Consider the following 12564-nt stretch of genomic DNA (forward strand, 5'->3'; position numbering starts at 1 on the left):
CCATCTATTAAATTTTCAAGCTTTTTTATCCAACAAATAAAATTTTATTGATATTTTTAGAAAAAAACTAAAAAAAAATGAAAACTGACAATGTCCGTAAAGAGCTCAAAATAAGTCAAAATATTTTGAAAATTTTATCGTGTATAGAAAATGGAAATGTAAACATTCAGTCAAAATTTCATGCATCCACGGTCATTTTTTTTAAAGTTACACCAAAAACCAAAATCGATTTTCTCGAAAACAGATTTTGCGTAAAAATTCCCGTTTTTCCTTAATTTTTCTTTTGTTTTTCCCGGCGCTTTTGAAAACTACTGGGAAATTTAAATTTTGACCTCCTCAATGCACCAACGATATTCACTTTCTGATCGAACAAGATACTGAAGTTGAAAATCGTATTATTATTTCGACTACTTATCGTGTACACAGACACAAAAAAAATAAAAAAAAAATAAAAAAATAAAAAATAAAAAAATAAAAAAATAAAAAAATAAAAAAACACACATCATTGTAAAATCAATACATTCATCGTTCCACTCAGAATCTAAAATATTAATATAAATGTATATAACAAATTACATGAAAATCAAATGAATAATATACAGGACCAACCTGATGCTCACCCCCTTTTTTCTTCAATAATGCAGTTTTTCAAAATCTAATTTTTTGAATTTTTATATAATATACTTTAAGACCTTATTTTCAAATTTTTGAGATTCTTATTCTACTATAAATTGTACAGTAGATAATTTTTCTGACATATTTAAAATTCGTACTAGTAGTATTTGAGTTATTTACTCCGTGTTCTAATCAAGCCGCCCGGATTAAGGGGACAGGGGGGGCCATGGCCCCCAAGCCTCGTTAGTTAGAATTTATTTAGGGGCCTCAGATTCGTCCATTTTTTTTTTATTATAACACTGCATAAATCACCTAAAAAAAATCGATGATTTTTTAGCGAGGAAAAGAGCTTGTAAATTATAATTTCAAAATAAAGTGATACATTATTCATTATTCATTGCTATGAACCTAATAGTTAATACCTATAACCTATGTATATTTATTATAACAAGTACCCACATAATATAAACATTTTTTTTCCGTACAGGGGCCTCATTTAAAACTTTGGCCCCTGGGCCTCAAAATATCTTAATCCGGGCTTGGTTCTAATAGGATAAAAGGTCCTTAGTAATGGGTTTTTAAGATATGGGGACTGTGGTGGTTTGAAAATATTGAAGTCGCATTAATATATATCTATCAATATTAATAATTTGTAAAGATGGCTAAAGTATAATAAATACCATATCCGATTTTATGTCTATTTTATATATTTATGTAAAATAATTTTTAAGGACTATTGTCCTTACGAACAAGGGCAGCTCCAAGCTGTATTTCTAAACAATTTTATATTGTTTAAATCAAAATTACAAAAAAAATCATCGACATTTTCTGAAAATTACGACTTTAATATTTAATATACACAAAATTATATTATCAAGAAATAGAATAGAAATGTTTGTGTTTTTGTATTGGATTATTTTTATTTTATACTGATATAGTAATATTTACGTATAAATGAAAAATTTCAAAATGTTTTTAACTTGATGAAATTTTTTAAAATCAACTAAGAAAAACTAAGTTATTTCAACTGTAAAATAAACTAGTTAAGTTCATAAGTTTATTAAAAAATAAACTAACTAGTTAATGCCCACCTTTGCTAAATTGTACTATCTTATTTCGTGGTTTATTTTTATATTATTATAATAGGTACCTATTATACTATTTTGCAATATAATATTCTATTCAAAACAATATGGTGATTTGACAACAAATTATCTGTAGATTACCTAATATGCGGGAAATATTGACATGTCCATTTCGAACACCTATAATTCGACTCGTCGCTGATATCCACGGGTGGACTGATTAGGGTTGCGGATGGGCAATCTCCGCCTGAGCCGAGCGGAAATTTGGACCGATAACTTTGAAATATTTTATTATTAGCCCAAAATCACGCCGAATTTTCAGCTTTTTCCCGAGTCCAATATGTATTCCCAGTCCGCCCCTGCTGATATCGGCAACATTTTTTTTTTTTTGTATTTCTTTAATACGCTATGACTCCATCCATAGTATATTATGATCTAAGATTGTAATATACTAATTAATTGTATAATAATAACAATATTATCATTAGCATTTAACAATATTATCATACCTATACACCTGCTGTAATTGTGTGTTGTTGTTGTTGGTGTTGTCATTAAATAAAAACGTCGTACATTTCAGCTTGTGACGTTTACCAAACTGTGTACACCGAACCGTAATAATATGTTATATGCATAACGCATTATTATACACTCGGTTTGGTGATGGCGACGTGAATGGAGCGCGCAGCACGCAGATATTATTGCACTCTCGAAAACCACGTGAGATTCCGCATCGAACAGCTGGTTTCCGAAATCAACGGTTATAATATTCCAGTTGGATGTCAAATGGATATATGGTATAAATGTATAATAATAACAGTGGTAAATTATGTATGCGGCTATAATACACCACGTATCACAGGACGATCCATAAACATAATGTATACTTGACCGATTACAACAATTTTCTAAATATTTTTAAAAAATTTTGAAAACATTAAGTCTTTGTGTGCAATGTCCCAAAGCGTATAAAAAAGCTTTTTGCGTACACAAAATCATGGTGTGGTTTTATTTTTAGGGTTTTCGGGCTCTCTAATACAATAGATTTCTACTACCTATATATTATTTTTAATATAACGATCGGATATTACATAAAATTCTTTTCAAATATATTTCGTTGTATTATAAATGCATCTATTGTTACTAAATAAATATTTTTAAAACTATTGAAATTGAGTGGCCTACCTGAATAGTTGTTTTAAAAGTTGAATGGAGTACACCCATTATAGTGAACAGAAATTTATTTGAGTAATCAATTGCCATTTTATTCCAATTGCTTGTCCAATCGAAGTTTTAAAGCATAATATCAATCAGTGGCGTATCCTAGGGGGCTGTTGGTGTTTTTAAATACCCCTCCCCCTCGGCCATATCAATAAAAAATTGACTACCTACATACGTCTAATGTATACAAAACGTTTTGTCAATTGTCATAATATATTATGGTACTATTTCATATTTTATATTGTTTTAATAGTATTAAGATTAACGACTACATTGCAGATAATAATAACTTGGCGCAGAAAACCCGTTTTTTTTTTCAAAAATTCAAAAATCGACGAAGAACTGATTGACGTATCCAATTAAACGGATCAGGCCTCGGGCGGCACGTGTAATGCATTATTTATGAATATAATATTATACATTGTATAAACACTATGGTAGGCGACTCGTGAATACATATTTATAGTTTATACTGTGTCAGGGGTTCCGTCCTATTACCCTCGCATCGGGGGGGGTGGAGGGGGGGGGGTTAATTTACGCGCCACATATACATATTATACATAGTAACATCACGACGAAGGGCGTATCAATTTGAATATTATAATTATCATTATTATTTATTTTTTTAATCTGCAACACCATAATATTATATTATTATAAATTACAAACGTGCGCAGGATATTCTACCCGGCTTTCCAGTATAATATAATTATTAATCCCTTGATCGTACCAACCTGCCATAAGCAATCAGTCCAATCAACCGCCGCTGACGATTTCAGATTCTGATCGGACCTTGTTGTCTATTATATTTATATTTCTATATCGTATTATGAGCTCGTACTGGTTTTTATTTCTTTTCACAAAGATGTGTAGGTAGATATATTATATTATGGTCTATAATAATAACTTTGGGAAACACTTCCCGTGTCCGCGAGTGGAACGAGAAAAACTATTATACTTTTACAATGTGTATTTTTTTTTTATTTTTTTGGCAAACTCTTTTTGAATCGTATAGTAGTTTAGGTACGCAGCACGTGATACTATGTATATTTATATACATTTATAGACGACGATATAGTTTACACGCGTGAATGTGTGTGTGTGTGTGTGTAGTCGATTTAAAATCGGAAATAGTTCCCGCGGGTAAATAAAGATCGCTAATTTTCTATGTTTCGTCATTTGTTTTCCACTCGCACATAGGAAATTATAACTGCGAATAAAATAATAGAAAAACTGTTACCTTGATCGTCGAAATCTCATCGTAGCGCGCTAAGATTCGTTTAAAACTAAAATTGGGATTGGTCGAACATACATTTTCACAAACTTGATCTCGAATTGGTTTTTTTACTAGAACAGTTTTCGAAAATTTTGAACTTTCGAACTTTAAATTTAATTTTAAACAAAAATATAGAAAATGTTTTACTGATAGGGGAATGAAAACGGTATACTAGCCTACGGCTGTTTATATTTAAAATACCTAGTAGGTATATATTATATTGATATCGAACTTGGTTCTTCTAGAACTTTCTTAAATTATCGAGTTTGAAGCATTCATTTTTGACTTTCAAGTAGTAATGTCCAACGAACTCTTTGCTGTTAACATTTCTTGAAGTTTGGGAAGCTCGAGAGTTCAATCATTTTCAAAACCCATACTTATTTAAAACTGTATTCACTCATATTATACTAAAATATTACGAGAAACGTTTGCCGAGTAAATCCAACAAATTAAATGGTTCAAGGACCGAAGACGTCTCGCGAGTGACGAATATAATACGGGTATCGAAGAAAATTAGGTACATATTCTTCGCGATCGGTTAAACCGTTACCGTGTTTCTGGTTGTCGGTCGATGCCGCTGCAGTTTGTACTTTGTAGTATACCTACGCGTGGGGGGCTCGTTAACGATTATTAATGGTGATCTCCGAGATTATAATGGCATGATTTTATTTGCAAGTCTTAAAACGTTTTCAATTAGTGAATAATTTGGAAAATTAATTTTCCATAAACAGACTTTTAAATAAATTGAATAAGTATAAAAACATTTTAATATTCTACACTCACTATACTCTTATAAGTTACATTATTATTATTTATTATGTTTGTATAAATCAGATTATTGGTTATTACTTTAGTTTTTGTATAGTACCTATATATTCTGTATTTATACCAAGTGGTACTAAACTTTTAATTTGACAGCTTTTGAAATAATATCATAATAAAACCGAATAAAGAAAGTTGAATTATACATTTGAACTATAATAGCGTTCTATGACTATTCGTCGATTTGCAAGTTTCGCAGTATATATATATAATTAGTATATTAATTTATTTAATGTATAAAGTGTATATCTATTATTAGTTCTTTAATTACTATGGTCTACGCGTTATTACCAACGATGGAAGGTTAGTAATTGGCACAGTTCAAGTTATTCCTAAATCTCGATCACCTTATTCACCTTATCTAGGAAAATAATAAAAAAAACATCAAAATTACTAATAAAATTTCTTTTTGTACTACTGAGACTGGCTTGACTACGCGGGTAGTGTGGGTGATGTATACGACCTAATCCCACTACTCAATACATAGATATTATCATGTATTTTTGTTTCAGTTGGTTATTATATTTTCTACAACAATATTAGTCTATATAAAAAATGTTTCTAAAAGAAATTTTACCGTGTGGATTTAAAATATTATACGAAGAACGGCTCGATCGTAAAGAATGTTAGAATATATTTTATTCGATAAAAATACTTAAAAAAATGTCATAAATTATAAACGTTTTATCGGCTTGTAGCACGTTTACTTTTAACGCGGCGGCGGCCAATCGGACCGCGACGCGGTCGTTCTTCCAATTTTGGAACAATAATATGATTGGTCGACAACAAGCATTTATTATTGACCCACTCACAGCCTAAACTCTGCATGATGTGTTCTTTGTGACTTGGGCACCAGTTCAACGAGTTTAAGCTCAAGCCTTTATACAAGGGCCGTGTCTCGGTGTTCGGAAGTCGGGACTTGATAATATTATAACAACAGCTGCTGCTGCAGAGCAGTGCTCGCCGTCATAGGACAGTTTCCACAATCAAGAGTACCTACCCGCGTTTCTTTTTTTCTGAAGAAATGTACGACCCTTGTTCGTGAACTTGTACGTGATAAGTAGTACTTACATGGTATTATAATAATATGGGTATTGTCGAACTGCATTCCTTATTACACCTAAAAACCAAAATGTTCGAAATACATCACACGCGGGTTCAAAAAAGTTATGTTCGAATGTTGCTTTCGGTTTAAAAACAATTTATGTTCGAATTTCCTTCGACCGCGCATCGTATTCCATAGAATATTAATATGATTGGTCGACAGCAAGCAATTATCATTGACCCACTCACAGCCTAAACTCTGATGTGTTCACGTGCGTATTGTGGCTTGTGCACCAGTTCAACGAGTTTAGTCTCGAGCCTTTTACAAGAGCCATGTCTCAATGTTCGGAAGTCGAGACTTGATAATATTATCAACAGCTGCTGCTGCAGGGTAATATGAAGTGCTCGCTGTCATAAAACAACTTCCACAAACAAGAGTACATATCTTTCGCGTTTCTTTTTGTTTTCTGAGGAAATGTCCGTAAACTTGTACGATAAGCAGTACCTACACGATATTATAATAATTTGGTTATTGTCGAACTGCACTCTTTATTACACATAAAAACTAAAATGTTGGAAATGCAGAAGCTGGTTCAAAAAAGTTGTGTTCGAATATTGCACTCGGTTTAAAAACAATTTGTGTTCGAATCGCGCATATTGCATGGAATATTAATATTTTATTTCGCAATATTATTGCGTGACGTGCCTATGTATCGATCAATTTAGTATTATAATGACGCTATTTTTTGAAAAATGAATGTATTTGTATATTATTATTTTTTAAATTGCTTATGTATGTACCTATATGTACCTATGTAATTATTATAACAAATACAACGAGCTTTAATATCTGATATTATAAATATAAACTATATCTCCGTTAGCTAGTAAATATTATCCAAATAGGTTTTATGCAATGATCGGAACGAGTGCTGCAATATTCATCAACCATTACCTTTTTTTTTTAAACCGAGTGTTATTTTAACGTAAGGGTATCTTTTTTGAACCCAAGTGCAATTCGAGCATAACCTTTGTCTGCACCGAGCGTAATTCGATATATAAATATGTGCAATAAATTCATTCGACCTTACCCATAATAATAATTACAAAGACTCTTTTCGCGCATGACTTTTACGTGCATAGATGTCTTTGTATAGATTTGTGGCCAGCTTACTCCTGGTAAGTATACTGAAAATCGATTTCGAACGTTGCAACGTTGGCGCATTTATAGTTTTTTAACGCTTTTCGATAAATTAAAACTATGATCACTATATTATACGCTTGACGTCCAAGGACTATAATATAGGTTAGGTCCTTGATAACTTATATTGGTACTATATAATATAGTCTAACCCTCAGTGTCATCGGCCCATGTTTTGTTTTAGATTTTATGCCGTCCCTCGCGGTTGGTATTACACTATTATCATTAACCTGACCGGGACACCGATGTACATTTAGAAGCCTATATCTACGACGCCGCGGGAACGTAAGTTCGCGGTATTGAAATGCTAATAAAATAACACTTTATCGATCGCTATTGCAACGTAATAGTGGCCAGCAACAACTCCAACTATCGACAAACTGTTAAAATATATCAAACGAATGAAATATCCACTTTAAAAGTTTAAAATATAAACGCGTTTTATTACAAAACTTGTTTGAATTTCAAAGCAATATTGTAGTAAAGAGTACAATTTGCGACGTGATTAATTTTCAACGTCGGGGTGTGACGCATGAATTTATTTAAACTTTTTTACCCGCCCAGTGAGCTTTAACCAAAAATACATTTAAAACATCACGCGAGCTTAAGACCAATGGCTATCTCGCTCTACTATGGATATTCTAACTTCTACGAACGGCTAATTATATATCAAGAAATAATTTGAAGAAACATTTTACACATTTGTCCGGAGTTCAATGAGTTCAACATTTTAACGCCAATCAACATTTAATTTGAAATTGTCCGAGTAAAGTTTTCCGATACATAATATATTTAGCAAATCATCATCGTTTTAAATCCCTAGCGTAAGAATTTATGCTGTCTTACTGTTTCGTACTATATCACATTTTGCCACGCTAATTTAAAATTTATAAAATATAATAAAAAATGTTATTTACCTATCGTTTTTGTAGATAAAAGCTACTGCACAGTGCACATTATTATATTTCGGCTATAACAAAGAGAAACACGCGTGCAAAATAATAGAATTTATTTCAGTGCTATTTTTATTATTATTTTTGAAAGAATCCATTGGACAATTTATAAATATAATACAATCAGGTGACTCAAAGACGCTAGAACCTGCGACAGCGCGCCCATTATATTCCTACAGCATTGGTAATTAATTTAGTCGACAGAGGTCGAAACCATTAGCGCGAAAGGGACATCTCCCGATGTGTAGGTGTAATTTTTCATTTTGTCCTTGATGAATAATGGGTAGCAAGACCCCCATAATACTGATGCTTATGCTCATCAAGACCTTCCGTCTGAAAAATGTCGTGTCTAGATCAAATGTTAAATTTTTATTGGATTGTTAATTTAGACTATAAATTCAAAAAAGCATTTATAATATAAATCTATATATTTCTTATATGAAATATATAACTGTGACGTGGGTCAGAAAATGAAAATGATCGATAAACTTAAATATTATATAGTAATATATTTGATAATATATTATGTTGTAATCGTTTTACACGTCCGTGCGCCGAATTTTATAATAATAGGTATACTATGTACATATCGGTTGAATTATATTAAAATTAAGCCAACTGCTTCTGCAATACGAGAGAGAAGTATGTATTATAGTTGTGGAGTACGACATTGAAAGTTTAAACCATCAAACTTGGATCAATAATCCGAATAAACTATTATATAAGTTGAAAATATCCGTTTTCAACTTTTTAAGTGATATATAATGATGTTAGTTTAAATTTAATTTTATAAATCGGTTTTTGTTCAAATCGGTTAGGTATACACCGCACCCATATAATATATTATACACTATACACAGTTCTGCAGATCAAGTTTTGATTGTAATTACATTTCCTCGAACCGTGCTGTTCGTCGAGGCAGTGTAACCTGTATTCGAATAAATTTGCATTTTTATTAAAATTTGTTAACCAAATAAACACATTACTCAGCAGCAGTCGTTCGATATATATATTTTCTGGAAAATTCAATATGTATATTGGAATCGGCATATTAAAATTAAAAGCCGGGTCGATCCGCTGTATAGTAGGTATTTCGAGTGGGCCTCGTCGTCGAGTAGGTCACTGTAATGAATGTGTTCGATTTAAATTCAATGTACAACCAATGCATTTAAGAAAAACGATTCTGAGCAAGACGTGATGTGTCGGCCACTATTTCTAACGATGTTTTTTTAACTCATTTATATTAAATAGGTTGTAGCCTACAATTTGTAAGTGACTATACTAAAAGTAATTTATTTTTCTGTTTTATAGTGGGACAGTACGCCGAACAGATTTTTAAAAAAAATCCCTTGTATAATATTATTATATTACTTATCGTCAATTATTATAATAATATATTTTTTTTAAATTATTATTACTCGTATTATTAGATTAGGTTAGGTAAGGCTTCAAGTACACAGTGCTCATTAACTTACTATAGCTTAAAGTTTTAAACAATATTATAATACAATTATAATAAAATTGTGGTAATACCTTTGAGTATCTTTGGTGCGATATTTTATATGCCTGCTGTGATAGATCGGACATCTTGAGCAGTGCCGTAACTATAGAGCTAAAAACCCAGGTGCAAATAAATCTCTCTCTTGAGCATAATACAATTAATACATAAAAAAGTCGAACGCACTATGAGTAGGTATTCTTTATTCCTTAAAGATAGAATACTAGGATGTATTGTTGCATTTTAAAAACTGATGAATAATTATTTCCTTCTTGAAACAATCAACAAATCTATTTAAGAAGTCACTCTAGGCTGAGTAATTTCCACAATATTTAGTTAAACAATTCCGAGTCAAAACGGACCAAGCCTTTAAAATTTCTTTATATGAAACTAGCTGATCCCGTGCACTGCGTTGCCCGTTAAATGTACCAACTCTATATGACTCAAACTTTGTTCAATTAGTTATTTAATATTCGGTGTATGGCGTTCAAAATTTATCTTAACTTTTCCGTTGCCCGAAATAAAAATTCTGACTCACTGTAGTATATTATCAGGTAGGCAATCTACCTGCAGTAGATCGCGGACCCCATGCCGTTTGTTCGTAAGAGTATGATTTAAGTATTTAACTCTAAAGTATCAAAGTTATACGTATTCCACCTATAGTGGATTAATATAATCAATTAATACAAAATCCTAACCTAACCTAACCTAACCGTACTAATATCAGATGAATAAAAAAAAACCAAATTTAACCATTTTTAAATAATTAGCCTATTTTCTTCCCAGAGGTCTAATCTACACACAAACATTTATTTATATATATATATATTTTGACAAAAAATAATAATACAAATCAACAAACACGCCCGATTAACCAACTGCAGCAACCAATATTTAATACACTGTGGCGCCACTGTTATATTTTTACATCCAGATTTCCTACTTTGGATTTTCCTAAAATTTTCTTCCGTAAAAACCTTCTCCTTGCAATTACGAACATCTTAAAAAAATTGGGCCAAACCGGACCAGCCGTTCTCGATTGATGAGGTAACGACATTTTTCACGCTCCATTATTATATATTTATAGATTGAATACAAGATAATAATAAAATTATTATGAATCAAATAAATGGGTAAATAAAACAATACGTATAAATGGGCCCTTTGTACCTATCATTTCTGTGCACCGCCTGCACCTATGTGATTTTTACTGTACTGATCTTGAGGAAATCTTTGATGATTAATTATTATACCTAACGATGTTTCTTCGGATGATATTGTGTTGTGTTTGATTTTGTGTTGGTAGGTGAGACATTGCCAACACAAGAACACGTTTCGCACATGGGTTCGGGTCTTAACCATATACGCGTCAGACGTATAGATTATACTATTATGACGTAAATAACTGCATTAATTCGTAGGTATAACTCTGGTGACCCGAGATCTGCTCGTATGTGGGATGAAACTAATTAGGAGACATATATCTTGGTCAACGATTTAATTTGGTTGAGTTCGATGTTTGCTCGTCTGTCTGTTTGTTTATTCGGTTTTCCCATTGGGTGTGCGGCGTGTGCCACGGGAAATTACATTCGATTTTTAAGGTATGGATTATATTTTCATCTGTTATACGTATGGGTATATTTCGACATCGGTAGGTCTTACCGCTCTCGTTGCCAATTCATCAACGAGTTCGTTGCCTGGGATGCCGATATCGGAAGGAATCCACATGAAATATAATATTATTATACGGCATACATTATTGTTATTAACTATTACGTCAATTTATTCCAAGAACCAAAGAACGTTCCATACGTTTGAGGTATGAATAGCTTAAACATATTCTGAATATTTTGAAAATTGCATTGTTCACGTTTAAAATAATATTATACGAAATAGGTTTAAAGCCCCTAAGTTAAATATTTTTTTCAATCACAGCATAACAACTTAAATCGTTATTTTAGATTCTGAGTGGAACGATGAATGTATTGATTTTACAATGATGTGTGTTTTTTTATTTTTTTATTTTTTTTTATTTTTTTTTTTTATTTTTTATTTTTTTTGTGTCTGTGTACACGATAAGTAGTCGAAATAATGCTACGATTTTCAACTTCAGTATCTTGTTCGATCAGAAAGTGAATATCGTTGGTGCATTGGGAGGTCAAAATTTAAATTTCCCAGTGGTTTTCAAAAGCGCCGGGAAAAACAAAAGAAAAATTAAGGAAAAACGGGAATTTTTACGCAAAATCGATTTTTCACAAAATTGAATTTGGTTTTTGGTGTAACTTTAAAACAAATGACCGTAGATACATGAAATTTTCAATGGTTGTTTATATTTCTATTTTCTATACACGATAACATTTTCAAAATATTTTGATTTATTTTGAACTGTTTAGAGACATTTTCATTTTCCATTTTTTTTTAGTTTTTTTTCTAAAAATATCAATTAAATTTTATTTGTTGATTAAAAAAGCTTGAAAATTTAATAGAAGGCTCCAAGTATATTGTTTCAAAGGCAGATGAAAAATATTAAAAATCCTTAGTCACAGTTTTTTTTTATAAGCATTTAAAGTTCAAAAATTGACGAAATATGCAAAAATCACGAAAATTAGCAAATTATTTTGAGTTAAGAATTCGTAAAAATGTTTCTTTTTAAATCTAAGATTTTAAAATGTAATACAAAATTCCTTATAAGACTATCTACCTTTATCAAACAAAAAATATCTATAAGAAAGTCAAATTAAATTTTTATGATCGTTTGAAATTCAAATTTTTACAACATTGGATATTCGCTCGATTTCTCATGTGACAAAAATTCTTAATTTTATTTGTAATTAAAAAACGAATGACTG

The sequence above is a fragment of the Acyrthosiphon pisum genome, chromosome A1 (assembly GCF_005508785.2).
Source record: "Acyrthosiphon pisum isolate AL4f chromosome A1, pea_aphid_22Mar2018_4r6ur, whole genome shotgun sequence".
Taxonomy (NCBI): Eukaryota; Metazoa; Arthropoda; class Insecta; order Hemiptera; family Aphididae; genus Acyrthosiphon; species Acyrthosiphon pisum.